The following is a 23,490-nucleotide window of genomic DNA, read 5'->3' as shown; positions in this document are numbered from 1 at the left end:
AAAACAAATCTTACAAAATTGGTTAATGCAAAATAATGATTACACAATTTGAACTTTGTTGGAGAAATAAAATGACACAATTTCTGAAAATAAAAGGAAATTGAAAATTTTAAAATTACGGCCAAGGGAATACCACTTAATTTTGAAATCAGAATTTGCAAAATCAAGGCAGACTATAATTAACCTCTTAATTCTAAAAAAATTTCTTGAAAGTTGGAATGTTGAATTTTGGAGGTATTTCTGATTCTAGAGGGTTCAAAAGTCGATAAAATCAGCCAATCTTCTGGATTTAGGCTATTAAATACAGTCATAATAGTCTCCCAAAATTTCGGGAAAAAAGATGAGGACTGTGGCGGGAATGCACATGGTCCGACCAAATTTTTTCAAAATTTTTTAGGGATGGATATTACAATGATTTTAAAGATAACCCCTAAAAATTGGCAAATTTTACGATCTCTAGATGGGCAAAATGAAGGCTCAAAGGTGAAAAATAGGACCCTATTAGGATTTTGAAGAAAAAGAGGAATTGAAGTGCAATTTTGAAAAGGGTCAAACCTATTGGATATGGACACCTTGGAAAATGTTTAGAAACTTGAACGTAACTAAAACTGATTTGATATTCACAAAAAATCTAATTAATTTTAAAAATTAGGGTTTGATGACTTAACCACTCAATTTTGAAATTTGAACTTTGGAAAAAAGGGGGGAATTGAAAAATTGAAAACAAATCTGAGAACAATCAAAATTTTCAAAACTAAATGGAAATCCAATTTTTTGCACAAGTTCAAGATGATTTTAAAAAATTAGGGTTTTAACAAGTAACCTCTTAATTTTGTAATTTTTAATTGCAAATTGAATAAGACAATGAGGAAATTGAATTTGACAAACAAAGCAATTTTTAGATCTAAGATAACCACAAGCAATTTTTACAAATCACAAGTTCAATTTTAATTTTAAAAACTAGGGTTTTTAATGACTTAACCACTAAGTTTGCAGAAATTTGAAAGTTGTAAATGAAAAATATGCAATGTTCTTCAAAGGAAAGCATGCAAGACGTCGAGTTCACCAAAATGTAATGGTGGGAAAAGGATGAGTGATAGATCAAGAGGAAAACAACCATTTCTCTCAAAGATAGATGAGAGTTTCACTATTGATTATCCTTGAAACACTTTTCAGCATTATATTGGGAAGATAAGGGATAATTCACTAGATTCAATCTCCACACAAAGATGATAGATTGAATTTTGAACGAATTAAGGATGTTAGGATGATCCCTTCTTCCTTGTTTGATTTAGAAAGGAATTGATTAAATTATGTAAAGCAAAAGTGACAAAGAATCAATTATAACTTGAGATCGGATATGGGATGAAGTTGTGTACCTAGATTTGGCAGTAAAATGTCAAGATGAAGTCGCCCTGTAAATTTGACAAAAAGTTGTCCGGACCGTGGCGAGAATGTACACAGTCCTTTGAAAAATTTGTGAAACGAAAACAGTTTTTCTGCCTTTGCAAATGAAGTCTGAATCCAAAAGTACAGCCGCGCACCTGCAACCTACACACACAAAAGGAGAAGGAAATGTGTTGGGATTGGGGGTTTGCCTTTAGGTCAAACCCCATTTTTGGAATTAACCAAGTAATGAAAGAAAGTACTTGCAAGTAGATGTAAATAGAAGACTGAATTGTAAATCACCTCAAGGGAGGTTGTAGTAGCAATGTTGATAGAAATGCTTGTGTAGAATTGAATTTTTAAAGGGATCTCCTCTTCAATGGTTTAATCCTTGACTTGAATGCAACACCTAGCCTTGAAGGGAGACTTGAGAATGCTCAATGCTGGAAAAGAATGCTTGAATGCTTGATCACTTGTGCAAATTGAATCTCTCCAACTTCTCAGATTTCCACTTATGCAAATGAGAGGATGAATGCCCCTTAAATACATGTTAGTAGATTCAAATTTCATCATGGGTTGACATCAGGGAGGTTTTTTGCCTGAGGCACAACCCACAAGACATGACCTAGGAAGGGTCCTGCCCTAAAATAGGGAAGGGATAGGGGCACCACGCCCTTGTCTCGGGAGGAAAAGGGCACCACACCCCTGTCCATGGGGGGATAGTGGTGCCACACCCCTTTCCTACCCCTTTCTCTAGGGAAAAATGTATTTGGGGTGATGCAGAGGCCAAGAAAGAAGTTGTTTTTGCAAGTCGAGCACTCTCTGATCTTCGATCAGGCTAGAGGATTCAAGTTTGCATTCGTGAGGACCCTAATGTAGTCAAAAATTTCTAGGGTTGCAATTTTACGACACTACACCTCCATTAGGGACATAGTGGTTGCAGTCCTCTCCATTTCCTTAGTAACATCAAAAGATCCTTTCAAAGCATATTATTGCCCTTGACTTTGTCTAGGGCGTGCTCCTTGAAAAGCTTGAGGAGGAGGAGGATTGTTACTTGCATTCGCTTCAGGAGGTAAAAATTCGCCCTTTGGGGAAGGCAGTTATGTCAATGGAGCCTTGCCTTGGCTTCTAAGGTTGTAATTATTCCTGGTTTGAAAACCTTGAGCATCATAGACCCATGGTTCACCTTCAGCTTCTGCATGGAGTTCCTTGCATAGGAACGTGTCAACCAACATTGATGTATTAACCTTTTCTGGTTCCTCATTGGAGCACCATGTCGGTTGAGAATTGACTTGAGCAATCTTGATGATTTTTTCAAACTGGGCACAATTGACCTTTGAATGCGATGCTATATCATGCAACCTACTCTAATTAGTCAGTAAATTCATATCAGCAAGGTTAACACTTTGTGCATTATTTGGGTTGTCCCTTGCATCAAGATGCTCATGGTTTTCTCCATCGTTGTTTGGACCCGTGTTCCATTATTTATTGTATGGCTTGGAGTTATACCTTTGGTTTTGATTTTGGTTATTGTAGCCTTGCTAGTTATTGTATGTTTGGGACTGGTTATACCCTCCTGGTGGATGCATATTTAACTGACTCAAATCTGAAGTAACTTTTGAAATCATTTTTTTAATGCCACTACTTCAATGGATAGGTGTGACCCTTGACTCTCAGGCATTGTAGTTGGGGCTTGGTTTGGTGCTTGGAGATTACCGAACTATTGATTCGTCCCTTGTACCTGACCAACGTACTATGCTTGGATAGGGGAAATGTTAGTATTATTCTACCAAGTTAAAGCTTGTGTAGCAAACTATTGATTCGTCCCTTGTACCTGAGGTTGAGATGCATAAATTGGCACTGGGTTCATTGTTGGGGCTCCTACTGGTTGAGGTGATGGCACCCCAGGGAGTTGGTTGTAATTACCTTGATTAAATCCTATGGGTAAGTTGTATCCAATCCCCCCAAGTGTTTGATTCAACTCTTGGTTCATATTGATGGCTAACGCATAAACCTTTTCCAAGGTATTCCTTTTATCTTCTGGCACACTCTTTTTATAAACATGGTACTCCATGGGTCAATGGATCTTAATTATGAGTTAATTGCTACATTCGTTGCCACTTGATAAGGAGCCTATAACCTCTAATACGCCCTTTGAAAGTTGGTATTAAAAGTTGTGAAAGGCTCATTTGGTAACTTTTTGAGAGAGGCAAACTGATCGTACAAGGTTCCAGGATCAACATATACCCGAAATTGTTCAATAAAAGCTATTTCCAAAACAACCCATCCATTGATAGAATTCGTAGGCAAGATTAAATGCCAGTTATATTCATTTCCCCCAAGTGAATATGGGAAGATTCTACGCACCACATCTTGATGTTTTATGTTATTGCAAACTACTCCATCTTTGAATGCTCCAATGTGCTTATCTATAGTCCTAGGTTCCGTAAAGTAGAACTTACTACAAAACTTATCTAGGTTCCTAGGAAAGTCATGAGTTACCCGAGGTGTGTTTCCCAATGGTGTGTGATCTTGGTTGAAGTAGGCCATTTCAAGTGGTGATGGTGGATGTTGAGCTATGAAAGGTGCAGAGATAGGTTGAGGGCTAGGGATCAACTGGTCCTCTACGTTGAATCCAGATAGCTGCATTGGTGAAGATGTTGAAGGCTGTCCTTTACCTTTAGTCATTTTCTTCCTAGTCACAGGTCCTAACTCTACTAAGTCTAAAGGAGAATAATTATTCCTAAGAACCCTGTGAAACATCTCCGGAGAAAAAGATGATATACGATCCAGCTTAGTGCTTCAATTTCTCAGTTGTGGAATAGTAGGATTGCATGAATGGTAAAATTATATCTATATGAATACCATATCAAGTCATAATGTGACTATGGGATTTTCTATTGAGGGGATTAGTATCTTGGCCCTCCTTCTAGTGCCACTTTCTGTTGATGAGTATTTTGACACACTCACCAACAGTCAGGTAATTTGTGTAAACACTCACTACCTCTCCTGAAAAGTAATAAGTTCCAAGAAACTAAATACTCCAAGGTCTCTATAGTCAGGTCTTGACAACAGTGGGTAGCTCAATGGTTAATACAATTGTACCTGTGAAGGGCCCTACTGGTTAAATAAATCCCAATAACTTCCAATAACTCCACTTTTTTTTGTTGTATTTTATGCTTTAAGATTCTCTTTTGAAATAAACTTGGAAAGATAGGGAAACAATAAAAATAACACTGAAACTAACTCAATAACAACTTAATGAGCTACTTAGTAAGTACCCTACAATCCAAAAATCATCAATATCATCTAAATCAAAATTCAAAAATGGACCTCTAGTAAACCTGCAAAGTTAGCAACCTCATAAATTCATAAAAAGAATATCACCACAATATCATCTATCCCAGTAATTCTCATACACCACTTACATGCGCACTATGATTCATAAATAAATAAACATAAGATCAGAATAAGTTGTTGATTTTGAACAATAGACATTACCAGACTGCAAGGAACAAATTAATAGCACACACGCATAGATCAGGCATTCTATAAGTTGTTTCTTGCATTAATTTCAAAGAATGTATCACAAAAATAATCTAGTCAATAACAATTTGCAAAAAAAATCTAAAATCTCTAAGTGGGACTCAAATCATCAATTTGTGGACCCTTATAAATGAATCAAACTCCTCAATTTATAGAATTTTTTGTCCTACTTTCTAGGAAATAAACCTATCTAAATTAAGAACTAAAAAGCAAGGAGTCCCAGTTGACATGCAAGTCTTTGCCTTGAACTCTAGTTAAACATTACAAAACTGGGACTGAGCGAGCACTACAAAGATGGTGCTACAAGAGCTAGTCTTTCATAGTCATGCAAAATTTTGCTCAACACTGAAGTGTGAGTTGGAGGCGCAATTGGAGTCCCAGTGGGGTGGTCATGCAAAAACTCATTTTAAAACTCATGCTATCATTAGAAATTATACTTTTAGCTTTTACTTCTTTTTATAAGATTTATAATTGCTGATGATACATGTAATCACCTCGGCAGGAGGATCAGTAACATGTTTGATTCTAAACTTATACTTTTTCAAAATCTCCTTCGCATTCTTTCTTCCACTTTCCAACTCCTCTATTGTTTATGCAGCCTGTTGACACTAGGTTATCAAATATGTATACATGTCCATTGATGCAACACTAAAATGAGTCAAAGCTACAAAATAATGTGCCTCATACGCATCGCACTAGCATAGTACCTGGTCCTCGTCCATAGTTCCAACATTGGCTATACCAAGCCCATAAACTCCTAATAATTGCCCTACAAACTTCTCATATTTTTCCACTACCCTGAGAAGGCGAAACTAAATACCTATTATATCCTTCACATATTGTTGAAGCATTTCAATCTTCAACTCCAAAATGTATATGTAGGATTGCAAATTCTTACAACTGTCTCCACCTAAGAGGTCTTTCCTTATTATCTCTTCTTCTCCAAGACTCAAAAATTTATTCAAAACCCGAAGTTGCTTGCCAAAAGTGTTGAACTTCCAATCCCACTACTGAGAACAAGAAGCTAACTTTCCTCCAACCTGCATGGCCTTCTTATATTCTTTCATGGTGTTCTACAAGAATAATCTAATTTTGGTAGCATTCATTTGTGCGCATGCCTTGCTATGGTTGTCACCTATCTTACCTCAACCAATGCTTTTATATCTCTCTCTGGGAGTGATGAGGTTGAAGGTAAGTTATCATCTACGCATGTATCCAGGGGCTTACCCATCTCTACTAACAACTGCCTATATTGTTCCAGTTGTGCCTTGACCTTTGAGTGGGAGGTGTGCTCTTTTTCTATTCACCCCCTGATGACACTAGTAGACAACTCCAATGTATCTAGCTCTCCCCATTTGGTCTGTTTACCCAATTTGACCCGTGAAACTTGGTATTTGGGGGAGTTTTTACCTTCAGGTTGCATTGGAATTGCTACATCAACAATCACTTCACCATAACTAGTTCTTGATAGGTGATGCATTGTCTTTGCTCTCTTTATTTTTCATGGTTCCTCTGTGATGGTTGGCTGAAATGTAACCTTGGGTAGCACCACTTTCTTTTTCTTCTCAAAGGTGAAGTTCAACCATTGTGGCATATCTTTATCTTTTTCACCTTCATGGGGCATGATGTCAGTAGTCATGACGTGCACGTCTGACTGCTCCTCTGCTTCATCTTTCTCCTCTTCTTTTGTATGCTTAGGGTCTTTGGGTGAAGCAATTTGCCGAGCCAGGCTAGCTTGGAGAGCAATATCAACATTCAACTATTGTTGATTATGTAACTCCCCTAACTTATCATTGATCTCTTCTTCAAAATTTTTGCCACCCTTATCAGTTTTCTCCATACCTTGTTTAGCAACAATCTCTTTCAGTATATCTTCTTGATCCTACAGAGTTAAAACCAATCTTTCATCCTACGAATCTTTGGGCTCATTTCGTTCCTTCTCTCCCCCAAGTGGCTATTGTTCCATAGGTAGCTCTTCCTCTTGGTTAGAATCTGATTCAATGTTATGAATACTTACATTTTCTACAACAGGAAACAAAACCGTAGTTACTTGAGGTAGAGTTACTAATGTTGCTGCAAAGACACTAGGTGAAGTTGGCAGAGGGATTGTAGTGGTTGACGTCAAAATTGGAGCCTGTGCGGTTGCAGTTGGCAGAGGCTGAGTAGTTGTACTTGTAGTATCAAGAGGAGGTTGTACATTTTCGTCGTCTTTCCCTTGTTAATCCTCATCTTGAATGCCCTCTCCTAGCATTTGTCCACTTTCTTCCCTAACAAGGAATACTTTTTCCAATGGCACAACTCCTAACCCCTCTCTAATTCCAAAATCAGCGGCCTTCTTCAAAATTTCGGCCTTCCGTATTTTCTCCTTGGCTTTCTTGAGGAGCTCCTTAGTACTTTTTTTAGCTTGCGCCACTTCTTCGGGGTCCGTAGAAGTATTCTTTCTTGAGTTGGACCTTGTCTTGCAGGAATACTCCTTATAACCCCTTGACTGGGGAACACCTAAAGTCTATTCCTTTTGCATCCCTTTTGAAGCGCTCGGTCTAACCATCAAACTTATCCAATGCCTAGTTCTATTTATAATAGTTTGAGTTACTCTATCTATGTCCACCTCTTTGTGCCTTGACCATTTGATTGGAGGGAGGGGCTTCTTATCAATTTCCTGTTCCTTATATGTAGGGTCTAATAAATCACCATCATCCCTTAACTCTTTAGGGAGATTGGTCTCTATTTCAAAATCCCTTATCTACAAAACGGAGAGCCTTGAATACTTTTTCTCTCTAACTTAAAAACTATCTTGGAGGTTGGCTCAAAAATCCTCCAATCTGGACTTATGTCCCTCATATGCCTTCAACATTATTTTCTTTAGTTTGTCGTATGGGTCATAATATTCTCTAGCATAATTGAACTCTTTTAAATTTAAATCTTGCAACTCTTGCTCTATTGTCTTTGCTACCTAAATCTTGGAACAGGAGAAATAACCGATAGAAACTAAAAAAGCTATGCCTGCCTTATGTTTTGAGAACAAAAGTGATTGCAGCCCAAGCATTTGTCTAGCATATTCTAACAATACAATATAGTCATTATAGTATCTTGGCAACAACATAGGGCAACCTGTGAATCCATTGACCCTGATATACATGGAACGTTTGTTCTAAATGAACCAACATGCCCATTCCCTGATTATGGCCATTGCTTCTAGGCTTATTCTATAACCATTATCACCTATGAGCTTGATGATGACAGGGAAAAGGAAGGCATAATTTATTCTTTTGTAATGTGTCTTGCGTCCCTTAGAGGGAGTTGGGTGTAATACTCCCACACCTTCTTTTGTTCTTCCTCATCTTTGAGCTGGCCCTTTGTTTGCAACCCTAGGAATTTTCTTGCTCAAGCTGCTACTCAGACAACATTTGAAGTGAATAAAAATTTCTTCATCTTATACACATTTACCAATTGCCTATGTATATTATCAGATAATATCTGAGCCCAATCAAAGTACTTTTTTCCAATCAAGATAGTAGTCATATAATGAAACATCCATGGGTGGAAGTGACATCAATTTGTCTTGTCGACGGCCTTGCTTAGCATGATAGTCAAGTCACGTTGCGGCTCCTTGAAGTTTTCCCTTAGGATATCATTGGCTTTTAAACTTGTCTTCCTCTTCTCTGCGAACCAATTTTTTGTTCATGTGCCTTTTGCTTGTAGTAACATCCCTATCCCATACTTCAACAACTTCTTCTTCAGTGGTTAACAACATCTCTTCCTCTCTAAAAGGAATATCAAACACATATCCCAACATATCAATAGATAAATCTATAACTATCCCTCCTTGAGCATCAGTGCACTTCCTAGTGTCTGCATTGTAGAAGTGTACCATAGTCATAATTAATTCAAGGGCTTGGATGGATTAAGGAAAAAAAGTAGCTTCTACCAGCCCCGATCTCTTGATCCTCCTGTAAGGAGCCTCTACTTTTGGTTTGTCCAATTGTGTTGCAATGTCACCTAACTCCACATGTCTCACCTTTGTATCAGTTACCCATCTGATTTGATCATCCAATTTTGAGACATAAACTTGCCCCTAATAATGGTACTTCATGGTTGCGGGGAGTCTATCCAATTCCTTGCCTTTCTTGCTGGAAGTTAGGTCCATCTAATTTTTCAAATCTGCAAGAAAGAACCACAAATTAGCCTATCACACATCAAATATATCAATTATATTACCCACTTTGGGACTCTCAGATTCCAAGGTTCCGGGGTGGGAAAACTCTTTCTTGAACAATTGTCCTCGGAACTCCTAGGTTCCGAGGTGAGGATGGGATAAAAGCATAACCCGAAACTTCAGAGTTTTGAAATTCTAAGGTGGACCAAAATAGTGGAATCCAGGACTCTGGGGTTGTGAAGTTTTGAGGTAATGAAAGGCTAGAACAATAAAACCCGAAACTTCGGGGTTCCGAGGTTCTGGGGTGGACTAAGTACACAACTCATTCGGGACTTCGAAGACTCGAAGTCTCGGGTTAATTCAAACAATGGCCTATCAGGACAAAACTTCTGAACTTCGAGGTTCTGGGGTTCCGAGGTTAAGTGTAGTTCACAGACTGGCCAAAAGGGAAGGTCCGGAACTCCAAGGATTCGAGGTTCCAAGGTGAAAGCACAATCTGAAGATATTAACCTTGGGACTCCAGGGTCCCAGAGTTCTAAGGTAAAAAACAATTACCAAGCTCGAAACTTCGGAGTTCTAGGGTTGGAAAACCCTAAGGACGTGGGAAGAAAACGAGAAAAACTAAAAATAAATCTAAGCTTAAAAACAAAAAGATCTAAACTAGAAATCTCAAAGAGGGTAAATAAATACAACAATCTGATAGAAGAAAAACTCTCAAAAACTTGGCGATACGGAGGCACGAAGTTGGGATGCAAAGGAAGGAAATCGGAAAACCTAAATGTGCAAACACTAGTACATTTGGGGCTGATTTTTGACGGCCTATCGTCAGAATTTTGACTATTTTTCATCAGACTGCTAACAAATGAAGCCATCAAAAACTCATCGTCAGTTTATCCGATGGTGCCATCTAACGTCCAAATTTCCACAATATCCTGAACTCTTCTGACGGTGGCCATGATCGCTCATCCGGCCAAAGAATATTGTCAAGTGTAAAGTATCCTCGTCAGGTGGATGTTGGAATTCTAACGCCTGCCAGGAACTTGCAATGATTACGACGAGCGTCCGACAATAAAGTGTCGTGGGACATACAACATCCTTGTTGGATGTTTCTTCAATTATTGTCAAAATTCTGATGCCTGCCAGGAACTATGCAGTGATGAGGATGTTGTTTGTCTGACGATTTTGTTGTCGGTACAAAGTTGGGATGATGTTGGAATTCTGAGGGTGATTTATTTATTTTTAAAAAAATAATATGCATGCCAATAAAAATGGTGCTTGTTGTTTCCCTTTTAGCATGTCCTACTAGATGGACCCAAGTAGTTCAATTTCAAGTATACTAGGAAGAATCCAAAATGCAGAGAGAGAGAGAGAGAGAGAGAGAGAGAGAGAGAGAGAGAGAGAGAGAGAGAGAGAGAGAGAGAGAGAGAGAGAGAGAGAGAGAGAGAGAGAGAGAGAGAGAGAGAGAGAGAGAGAGAGAGAGAGAGAGAGAGAGAGAGAGAGAGAGAGAGAGAGAGAGAGAGAGAGAGAGAGAGATAGAGTTTTCTTTTTCCTATCAAATCATTTTAAACAAAAGCAATATAAACAAAAAGTACACCCATAAACATTATTTAAGCACTACATTCATTTTTTTAAATACGCATCTAGATTACTACAAAATGCACAACAAAACATCATAATGCAATATGATTGTAATACGTGAGTGTGTGCATGCACAGGGTTTACCATCATAACCATTCTTATTGAGTGGCTCAAACATTTCTACCTCAACCATGTTCTCATCTTTGACAAATACTTGCACATCTTCCTACACTCAGTCACACTCAAATTCTCATTGGTAGGTTAGCCCATAAAATCATGGTCAAAGCATGTATGAGAAATAAAACTCATAATCGTAAACATAGTAATTTATCATCATTCCAATTTCAATTTCATTTTCATCAATTAATAATAACCTACTTTACCATTCACACATGTGTAAAAATTAGATAATGAAACAATCATAAATTCATGTCCAATAGTCTCATGAAATATATTGAATAAAAAATGCAAACATAGATCAAGGTGTGAAATGAAGTCTCAACATGACACGTTGCAATGGCATTGGAAAGGTTTCAGGTTTCAGTTTCAACCCTACCCACATTGCAGATTTTACAGTACTCCTTCCATTTTTCCTTGTGCATTATGTTACTTGAGTTTTTAAAAACCTTTTTGAGACTTTGAAAGGAGGTTGATATGAAGTTATAAAACTATAAAAAATCTTGCTTTAAATGGGTAAGTATGAGGAATCCCTTGATATAGTGATGAGGACCCTATAGCTCATAAATGATAGACATTAGTTAAATGGCTTGGTCTGTCCTAAAGACAAACAAAGTTGTATATCCTTAATGTATATTTATCATCTTAGATTGTGGAGTCAAGTCACTCTACATCTCTTTTAGTTAAAGAGGAGATTATAAAGATTTTATTAAAAGGGTGGGAATTGATGAATGCAAGAGGATTGTTAGTTAGTCACAGTTATTTCTACAATGCAAAAAGTGTGACAGTCATTGGTAAAGCACATAGATATTAGTAATTTTGTTAAGATTCACAAGTCATAGGATAGATCAAAGGAGATCTACAACAACAAATAAGAGCATTCTTCAAAACTCAAAGACAACAATTGAGATATGATAGAGTAAAGGTAGCCATCATGATAATATACAGTCCATCAAGCACACGGTGCTATGAAGGTAAGACAAACAAAGAAGGCCAGGTTTTTTAAAAAAATTACATGAGGTTATGGAGTTCATGAAGAGACTATCATAGTCATACTCTTAAAGTCTCATGATAATGTTATGGCCTTGCCATAAGACAATTCCATAGATTGGCTATCAAGATGAAGGTGAAGTCCAAAAGAATGGTGGATGTGTTCATGGCTATGACAAAGCAGGGACCTAAATATAGTGAGTAGTAAAGAAGAATTGACAGTGAGTTTAGAAGACAATTAAAAGACCAAGAGAGTCAACTTATATGACAACAAGAAAATAGTTTTGTTCCTTTTCTTTTAGTCGTACAATAAAGATAGGGCAACATTGGCAAAGGAATTTAGTGGTAGATTTGTACAGTAGATTACCTAATGTGGATTTCTCATTAAAGGTGAGAGACAAGAAGCAATACCAAAAATAAATATACAATGAGAAGAGTGAAAAGAGAATGACTAGCTCAAGGCAGCCAAGATCAGTTATAATAGTCCATACCAAAGTGATAGAAGACGACCATAAAGAACTATCATCAAATGAAAGTAAGGAACAAGAAGCTCATGCATACATGCCAAAATGGGATGGACATAGAGGTTTGTAAAGGGCTAAAATAGGTATTAAACCTTTGCTACTCAATCATCAAGAAGAGAAGAAGATACGATGACAATATCTATTGTCTGTTACAAGGGGAATGAATAGTGGTAGAAAAATGGATAATGGCAAGTCAATGAAGTGAAATGCAACCATTGATATCAAATGATACTATCCTATCAATAGCATAGATCCTACTTGTATGGAAGGCATTAAAAAAAAGTCAATTTGGAAAATTCAAAGACTGATTGTGGACAACTGGGAGATTAAATGAGTGGTTATGGTTTCCTTTAGTGCACATGAAGACAAGTACCAAGAAATAAAGAGAAGTTTTGATGCAACTTGGAAGTTGGACACAAATAAGGAACACTTGGAGGCAACTAAGACACATGTACAAAATGTGAGGACTCTATGAATAGATGGCTATGCCTTTTGATAGTTTCTAATGCTCTTGTGACACTCGTGCTTGATAAAAAATGTTATCATTCTCTACATGGATGACATCCTAATATTTAACAAGATCTTAAAAGAATACATGCTACATGTTGCACAAGTACTAAATACACTCCTTGATAAAAACATTTTGGCACCACACAAAATTAACACCTTGGTTACATAATCAACCACACTTGCATTCATGTCGATCCAGAGAAAATCAAGGTGATTAAATACTAGCCTATCCCATACAATATTGGAAGAACATATGCTACACATTGCACATGTGCCACATATTTTATGCCAACACAAGTTGCAAACCAACCTCAACAAATGAAATTTTGGCACCATGCAAATTTAGTTACATTATCAACCACTCTCCCATTCAAGTTGATCATGAAAAAATCAAGGTGACATGATACTAGCATGCCCATGAAAACTCAAATAATTGCACAACAACATGAGTATACATTAGGGAGGACCATACATCCATCAAGTAATCATGCTGAAAGAACAACAACATGAGTCAACCTCATAAAGGATGAAGTATTTACATAAAGTATGAAATATACATTTGACACATATAGTGTGCAAGACACATGAATACACATAAGATATCGATCAAATGTAAATATTGGATCATACCAATAAAGAAGTACATATAAATACATGAATATATTTAAGGCATGATTTGAATAAGGATCATACATGTGAATATATGTATCTTATAAAGCATGGGATCTTCATTGTAACACGTAGAGTGTCCATGAATTCACTTAAGCACACATGTTGTGCATGGAGCATGAAGAATACACTCGAAACATGAGGAATACAAATGAATACCTTGAAGCATGAAGCATACAATGAACACTTAAAGCATGAAGCATACAAACGAATACACTTGATTTATGAAAAATACAATGAATACTTAAATCATGAAGCATACTTGTGAATATACTTAACGCATAAAGCAGGAAGCATACATAAAGCATGAGGCATCTGGATCAATCCACTGAAGTCATAAAGAATACACTTGAATATATGTAAAGCATGAATTCTCTTAAGTCATGAAACATACATATTGTTACATGCAAAACAGGAGCATGAAGCATCCATGCAAGATATGAACTAATACAAACAAATACCCCCTAAGGTACAATGCATATATGAAAAAGTACACACGTATATATCATATAATGAGGAAATGATGTCGAAGACACAACAAACACATTAATATCCACAATTTATCAGGTATATATACATAAAACATGCATTTATGAGAAATATACATGAGGCACATGGATGCACTTAAAGCATAAAGTATGCACATAAAACATAAAGAATATATATAGACAATACACATGAATAATACTTGGGGAAAGAAGCATTCATGCAAAACATAGAGTGTACACATAAGGCACAAATACATGTAAAGCATGAAGTGTACGCATGAATTCAATTAAGGCATGCAACATACATGTAGCATAAAGTATACATAAATACCATAAGATGTGCATACACATAGCATAAAGTATACATAAATACCATAAGATGTGAATTTTACACATAAGGCATAAGATAATGGATGCATGTAAGCAAAGAATTAACATACATGAATATATGCAAGGCATGAAGTAATGCACACAAGGCATGAAGGATATATGTAAAGCACAAACCATACATATGAATACATGCAAGGCATGAATCATACATGTAAACCATGAATTAATATATAAATATACATAAGGTACAAGCATATATGAGAAAGGTTCTCATGGAGTGGACATGCTGAAGACACATCGATCATGAAGCATAGAAGAGAGAGGTATTCATGGAAAAGACATCTGAAAACATCTCATTCATGAAGTAACACAAATACACATACGATATAAAACACATATGCCAGACACATGACAAACATGGTGCAAGCACAAGGTATACATGAGGGAAGTGTACATATAAAACACCCATGGAGTAGGCATGCTCAAAACATATTAGACACTTAGTAGTTAAAGGCATACTCATAAGAATGTAATGCTGGCCAGATCAATTCAATTTTTTATCTATTTAAGAAGAGGGTTGAATCATTAGTTCTAACTGAGTAATTGTTAAAGCAGGTTCGTCCAACAAGCTAGCAGAATCATGCTCTGAATATTGGCAATTACGTTTGACAATATAATTTTCATGCTCTACATCACAATGCTCCAATGTTGACCTTACCTAATTCTTTGTTTCTCATTGAATCTTACACAAATGCTACTGAGGTTGTCATGGGAGCCATCTTGTTATAAGATGGTAAAATAGTATGTTATTATTCAAAGGTTTTCTTTTCAACAATGATGGACTGTCTAGCTTATGATAAAACTTTATGCATTAGTATAGGCGATGAGAAAGCGTATAAAAAATAGTATGAGAAAGACTCAAATTATGGGGAATACAAATAGCAAGAAAATACACGATCATCGAGGAAAAATCTAAGATTGGTTGACAAATGTAAGATAGCAACCATGCAGATCATACAATAGTGATAAGGAGAATGCCTAAATAATAGTCCATATGAATCACCAAGTAATAGCAGCATATAGTCATAATATTCCTCACACAAAGAAACCATGGAGTCAAAGAACATTGTCCATTAATGTACAGTTATAGTAGGATAAGAACTTTATATCCATCTATTCTATTGATACATTATTATAGGAGATAAATAGCTATAACAGTCCCAATGATGCTATAATAGGGAAGTCATACTAGATTAAGAGAATGCAACAGTGAATGTACTAGTATCAGCACAATGCCAATGAAAAGATCATGCATGAGGAGAATTCATAGAAATCAATGGCACAAAGGATAGTATAAGCCCAAACACAAAGGAAGATCATCGCACAGTGTATATTTGTCACAAGCAGTAGAAATCACAAGCAAAATACAGTGTTATGAGTCACAATAAGTGCCTTGCAGAGTGATAAAACACCAAAAAGAAGGTCATCTAGATTGGAGAGCAGCACAAAAGCCATAGATTGGAGGTAGAATACAATCATGAAGGCATTTTTTTAAAAGACAAAGTTAGAGCCCAGCCATGGCAGTATCACAAGCACAATGTTGTCTAGATCATTTGACAGTCAATGGTGAAAACAAAGTCCCACACTTAATAGTTAAAGGACAGTCCCAAAGATAGGTACATCAAAAGAATAAAAGTAGTAGTTACAGTGGCTAAGGGTCCCAAAACCAGGAGATCAGTAATGTATAGAGGATTAGGTGCAAACACCATTATCATGAGCACTGTACAAAAGGTCATAGTCCATTCATTGAAAAACAACCAAGAGAGAAATAATGACTTAAGATGCAAAGCACAGTCTTCCATTCATCAAGATAGTGGCATCAAAGTAAATACAGTCTTAGAAAGGAATCTTGATATTAATGAGGATATTGGAATTTATAGCATTATAATTGATCAAAAGTCACCATCATGGAGGTATCCTTCACATTCATATGATATAACAAGAATGAATAATGTATTGATAGCCATCAAAGAGTTTGTCACAATGTTTTATTGTAGTAGAACAGTGATCATGATTATAATTTCAATCTAAATGCCTTCAAAGGAGCAACTTCAACATAGGATTAGCAGACTAAGGACACTTTGCAACCATGGAATTTATAAATAGTTCAAAGTCCAACACAGTGAATAATGAAATACTGCTACAACAATTCTTCATGGACAATCCATAGCCTTATAAAAAATAAACTGATAAGGGAAAAAAAGATCACTATTATCATGGGTCTGAGACAATATAAAATGATCAAAATATACAATTATTAGCAGTCATAAACTATCTTAGAGGATTGGCAAAGAAAAACATAGGTGTTCTCCTCATAAAACATAGAGATATGAAGCAATAACGAGATGTGAGGTAATAGTTATAAAATTTGGATGAACTCAAAGAGACATTTACAAATACAACCTACCTTTTATAATACCTAATTGAAAAAATGGATGCAATGTAAGTCCTTGTATGAATAATGTCTGGCAGGTAGTAAAAAACTAGAACAATAAATTCCATATAAAAGTGGTTAGACTTAAAATGATAAGGAAAATTTAAAAATGCTAAAGAAAATGTCAAATAATAAATTTTTTTACAAGGATGAGGCATATTCATAACTTTTGTAGTCCCGCCATGTATATCAACACTTGAATAAACTCATACTATTAGTGTACATACAAGACAATATGGGAGTTCATTATACCCAACAACTTGTAATGTTGTTGTTCGTGTTGGCTCTATTGGACCCTGCAATTAAGATTTAATATACATTATTCAATAAGATTAACTATGCAACATAATGAAACATTGAAAAGTGTGTTATCTTATTGAGCTTCGCTTGGTTTCAAAAATAGTTTAATATTATCTACTTAACAGGGCCAACCACGTGAAGGTGGAAGCTCATTTGGCCCCTCCTCCCCCCACTAACATCACTCTAAATTCCCCGTTAACATCTAACATTCATTCATTCTTTCTACCATTAATAAAATATAACATTCATTCATTAATATCACATAACGTTCATTAACACATAACATTGATTAACATTAATTAACACGCAACATTCATCAATATTAATTAACACATATCATTCATAACCATTCATTAGCATATAATTACATTCATTAACACATAAAAATTAGTCATTATCAAATAAGGTAGATTACAATCATTTATTTTTTTGTTTTTTCTTTGAAGCTATGAAAAGACTAAGTGGGGCATCGTTTTCTTCATTATTTCCCCCCTCTTTAGTTGTTCTTCCCTCTGCTCATGATCTTGATGTGTGCCTAGTCCTATACTAAGGACAAGGACACTGAAGTGAAGGGGGGTCCTCTGCAATAACAAAGAAATGGGTTAAATTCAAAACATTTTTTTATTATTGTTACAAGTATTTCATTAATTTAGAGAACATAACATCCTTGGATACATTACTTGGCTTCTAGGCTTGGGAAAACTAATATAAATTGATCCAACACCATGAGGATAGGGTCAAGTATCATGGCAACTAATCATAATACGTGAAGACAGGGTTCACACCTAAGTGTTGGCTCTCAAAAATGACACACTTCCAAAATTATCAGTCTCAAGACTTCTCCTATTGGGTCAACACTCATTGATGGCCATAAGGCCAAATCAATGTATCTAGGCTTTGAACTCCTTAATCTAGGCTTGGAGGACCCTACACAAGGTCTATGAACACTCACTTGGTATTACAATAGAAAGAGCCTTCCTCTAGAACTTTTTTTGCAACACACACATCAGTGGTAATCATTTTTATGATGGATGGTCTATTAGGACAGTAAATAAAATGCTTATTCTTTTTCCACCCTTTGAAACTACAACAAGGTATTTGACTTGGCAGGGTCCTTGGTGCAGGAGCACCTAGGACTTAGGCTCATATTTCTTCTACAATTTTGGCTTGTACTGACCTTAGCCAAGTCAAGTTTCTAATAAGGACCCCAGGAGGGTCCAAAGTGTGTGTGTAATATTTGGTTTGAGTCAAGTGTAGGCCTAGTTGAGTTAGTTTTCTTTCTAGGTTTGCACTTTGTGAGTAGGTGTTAGTTTGAGTAGTTAAATTGCCTTCTTGATGGTCAAAAGAGGCATAACTTGTTGCTAGAATTAGAGAGGTTTAAAATATTCTTAGGAATGTTGAAAAAGACATGAATGATGATATGTGATAGGTTGCCTAAGTTGGAAAGGCAAGATTTTCACAATTGTAAAAGATGTCATGACAACTTTTCAAGTTGTCATGACAAAGTTTGTCCTAAACTAGCTAGCGGTGAAGTTAGGGTTGAATCATTTCCCTAATATGCTTCCACATGTTGAGATGCATAAATAAACCCTCTTTTTTATGGAGACAAGGGTTAGATGCATGGTATTTTGAGTTTGACAATCTGAAACTACTCATTTTCAGACTGTTAACACTGCTATCTTATGTTTCTGCTTTGAACAGTCACTAGAAATGGATTAAAACCATTGTTCCAAGATTGGTTTTGGGTTCCTTGTTGTTTCATAGTACTATTATATTAATTTTATGCTATTTTGTTAAGTTTTGTTAGTGTATTTACTGTTTTGTTCCTAGACGGCCAGTTTTGGCTTGTAAATAGCAAACTATGTAAAAATGGGTGCCCCATAAAATCCCACTGTGAAAGCTTCACAACATATTGGGACATGGTTGGAAACCCAATGTGTATTGTATATATGCAGGGAGGAGCACTGGAAATGAAGGCCACTATTGTTACCACCTTGTCCTAGGCGAGTCCAGGAGCAACCCGGCTAGAGAAAACAAGGTGTAAACTGGATGTATATTGCAGGGGTGACTTCAAAACCTAAACTCTAGAATTTGACATTGAAGGATAGGTCCATTCATATTTCCAATTGAGAGGAGAAGCTTTGACAATATTATTCCATAGCCTTCCCCCTTTGTTGAACAGTCACAACCAGTTGAAGCCTAGAAACCCTAACAAAACCCCATTTTTTTTGGGTTCGGGCACTGTATGGCAAGTTGGGGGACTAAACCCAGAAAAATATTTTGAGGATTGATGAATGATTGAAGAATCATATAACTTATTGTAGGGTCTTTTGGACCGATTCACTCAAAACCCTTTGTAGACACCCAAAAATGGTCAACGCTTGCGAAGTCATACTTTAACATTTGCGCATTGCCTCATTTTAGGTTTTTGCGTCGCATTAACATTTCTCCTATGTCACGCACTTGATTTTTATCATTTGCGAACATCGAGTCATTCTTCTATATTCTTCAATCATCTCGTCCTCGAATTTGGTCTTGTCGACAACATTATCCAGTCATGATTTTGATTGATTTTATCTTGTCGCATCAATGAGCATGCTTATTTGTCATCATTTTGGACATCGTCAATCCTAATTAGGGTTTTGTCCTCTTTTCAATCTTGTCATCATGTGATCGATTTGCCATCGATCGTTGTCACTATTTGATCTTGTCATCTTGCGATCAATTTGTCATCGATCGTGGTCCTTTTCAATCTTGTCGTCTTGCAATCCATTTTGTCATCAATTCTTGTCTTCTTGTCGATTTTGTCATTTTGCGATCATATTGTCATCAATCGTTATCTGCCTCAATTATGTTAATTTGGATCAATTTGTCATTGTTCCTCGTCGATTGGCACATTTAATCAAATCATTTATCACATTGGTCATTTGTCAATCCAAAATCAAATCAAATCGAGTCAATTATCTTTTAAGACCTAATTCGTCTTCCAGGGTTTTGTGATTTAATCATTTAACCTTGTGTGTCATTTCTTCCTCTAGGATTAAATAATTTATTTATTTATCCTAGGTCTTCGTGTCGCAATTAAATGTTTCATTTAATTGGCTAATTAATTATTCTTCTCTTTATGAGTTAATTAATAAATGAAAAATTATTAATTAATTTCCCAATCTTTCATCAATTATTCCTCTTATCATAAATTAATTAATAAATGAAAAAAGTATTAATTAATTTATCTAATTTTCCTAATTTCCTAAATTCCAATTCCTAATTTCCACCTTTTTTCTAATTTTCCAATTCAAATTCCACCTAATTAACTTGTCTTTAGTTCTCCCTATTTTTGTGCTTCATGTGTCATACTCTTGACATAGAAATTTGTCATAGAGTCTTGTCTTGACATAGCAATTTGTCATAGAGTCTTGTCTTGACATAGCAATTTGTCATAGAGTCTTGTCTTGACATAGCAATTTGTCATAGAACTTGTCCTGACATGGAAATTTGTCATAAAATCTGTCATAAAATTGTCACAAGCCTCTTTGCATAGCAACATGTCATAACTTTGCTATTATTGATTTGAATTTCTATTTGAATCTCTTTCATGCTAATTTGCTCATTTCTTCAATTCTTCTATAAATTGGATGTTTTTCAATCAAACCTGATCCGAATTTTCTATCAAACTACCGAACTTATGCTTCTAGTACTCTTGAACTTTTCATCAAATCTTGCTTTCAATTGTGTGTGCACTTGTAGGTGAGATCCACAAACCCATTGAAGAGGAAAGAACAACAATGGAGCCGCATGTAAGGAGTGTTCAATTTTACATCTGGTTTGCCTAATATTTTCATCTTTGAATGCTTTGTTTCCATACCTCTATTGAGTGTGCTTAGAATTAGGTTCATTTCAATGAGTGTTCTTTTGATTGAGTTATTCATGTCTTGTTGTTTTGATCTACTTATTTTGATGATTCCTAATCTTCTATGCTACACCCTTAAAACTGGATTTAGGAGGCCTAATTGGGGCTCATCCTTGTAGCCCTATTTCTAAGCAATTCTATGAAATCGGTAAGGGAATTGAAGATTGTTAAACCTCAAATGGACCTAGTTGATCTTATTTCATGGTAAATACCACCTCCACACCTTTGCAATGTCTCATAATAGTATTGGGGTGAAAAATGAGAAGTTGACAAGTTGTTGTCAAGGTTGCAAGATTGAGTATATGAGAAGCATATTGAATTGGTAAAGTTCCTAGTCAAAAAACTTGTTGCAAACACCTTAAGATTGGAAAAGAGAGAGTCCTAGCAAAGATTGAGAAGGACTTGGAGGTCTTGAAGCATAGCTAGACCTGGTGAGGTTGGTGGAATTGAGCAACACCAACTAGGTGAAGTGTGAGCAAACTAGTGGAACCCTATCAAATTTGTATCAGAGCCTATAAGATTTGGGCTAGGAGAGTTGATTTCCTTAGTGGAATCTATAGGAGACAACACCATGGTTACCAATGTAGAGTTGGCAAAGAAAGTGGATGATCAGGAGGAATAGAATAGGCTCCTGAAGGAAAAATTGGCAGAATTGGAAGGTAAGCTTGGTGAAATTGAAACCAAGGTAGATGAAGTGTTGGTAAATGTTGAAGAAGTAGAAGGAAATGATAAAGAGGTGTCAAAAGAAGACAAAGTACCTGAACCTAATCCTATTTTGGAACAGGAACCTTTCCTAAAGGCATTGAAATCCTTGAGTGGTAAATCACTAGAATGATTGTCATTGTTCACTGGTAAGATGGAAGTAGAAGTGGTTCTAAAATGGATAGAGTACATGGAGAACCATTTTGAATGTGAAGGTATAAATGAAGCTCAAAGAGTCAAAGTGGCCAAGTCTAGGATGAGGGGAGCCACTCTCACATGGTGGAAATTTGTGCAGGATGAGAGGAAGAAAGAGGGTAAAACCCCCATCTCTTCTTGGAAAGGGATGTTAGCCAAAATCAAAGAAGCTTATCTCCCTGCTGACTATGAAGTGCAGATCCATAGGAAAAGACAAAACCTAAGACAAAAAGACCTTGATGTAAGTGCTTATACAGAGGAGTTTCAAAAAATTATTCTTAGGTCTCATGTTGTGGAAGAAGAGAGCCTTAAGGTAGCTAGATACCTTAATGGACTAAGATGGAATATCCAAAAGGAAATTAGTCTATTGAGCCCAAAGATAGTTCATCAAAGCTATCAACTTGCCCTTAAAGTGGAAGAAAAACTAAAAAGGAAACATGATTCAAGTAGTAGTAGGGGTAGAGGTAGAGGTAGAGGAAAAGAAAATAGAGGCCATAGGGGAGGCTTTGGAGGAAGAAATTCAGAGCAAAGAACACAAGGTAAGTCTAAACTCACTGAGAAGCAAGAAGTTGGCACTGGTAAAGGAGGATTTAATAGAGGAAGGGGGTCAAAAGTGGTTTTAGAGGAAATTCTAGTGGACAATGTAGAGGTTCATCCTATTTTGCAACAATGAACTGTTACCATTGCAATCAGCTTGGTCATCCAGCATATAGGTGTCCGGAGAAGGGGTCATCATCACATAGTAGTGAGAGGAGAGTGAACTATCTTCAAGAAGAGATTTCAAGAAGCAAGACTTCAGAGGTTGCCTTAGAATCAGAAGTAGGTGACAACCTAATGATAAGAAGAACCTGTCAGAGAAGAGCCTAGCCAAAGGAGATCATTATTTAGGATCAAATGCAAGATTATGGACAAAGTTTGCAAAGTGATAATTGACTCAGGGTCAATAGACAACATTGTGTCAGAAGAGGCAGTGAGTAAGCTTAAATTACAAAGGATACCTCACAACAACCCATATAGGGTCACTTGCTTGAACAAAGGCCAACATGTCCTAGTCAATGAGAAAGCATGGGTGGATTTTACCATTGGGAGGTATAATGACAAGGTGCTATGTGATGTCCTACCTATGGATACATGCCATCTTCTATTAGAAAGACCATGGCAATTTGATAGACAAGCTATTCATGATGGAGCCAAGAATGCATATTCATTCAAGAAAGATGGAGTTACATTCAAGATACAATCTATCCTTGATGAAGGTGAAAAGAGAGTAGCAAGTCCTAATGTCCTTTTGGTGAGTGAAGAACAATTCTTGGAGACACTAGAGGAAGGTGATGGTATAGGGTTTGCATTAGTGATGAAACCTAAAGAGGAAGACAAGAAAGAGAAGCCGAATTTTCCAATAGAGGTTCAAGACCTATTGAAACAATTCAAAGAGATTGTGAGTGATGGTCAACCAGGCACCTTGCCTCCTAAAAGAGCCATAAGTGATCAAATTGACCTCATACATGGAGCCTCATTACCTAACAAAGCATCCT

Source organism: Cryptomeria japonica, chromosome 8 (assembly GCF_030272615.1).
Source record: "Cryptomeria japonica chromosome 8, Sugi_1.0, whole genome shotgun sequence".
Taxonomy (NCBI): domain Eukaryota; kingdom Viridiplantae; phylum Streptophyta; class Pinopsida; order Cupressales; family Cupressaceae; genus Cryptomeria; species Cryptomeria japonica.
Note: the sequence above shows the minus strand (reverse complement) of the source record.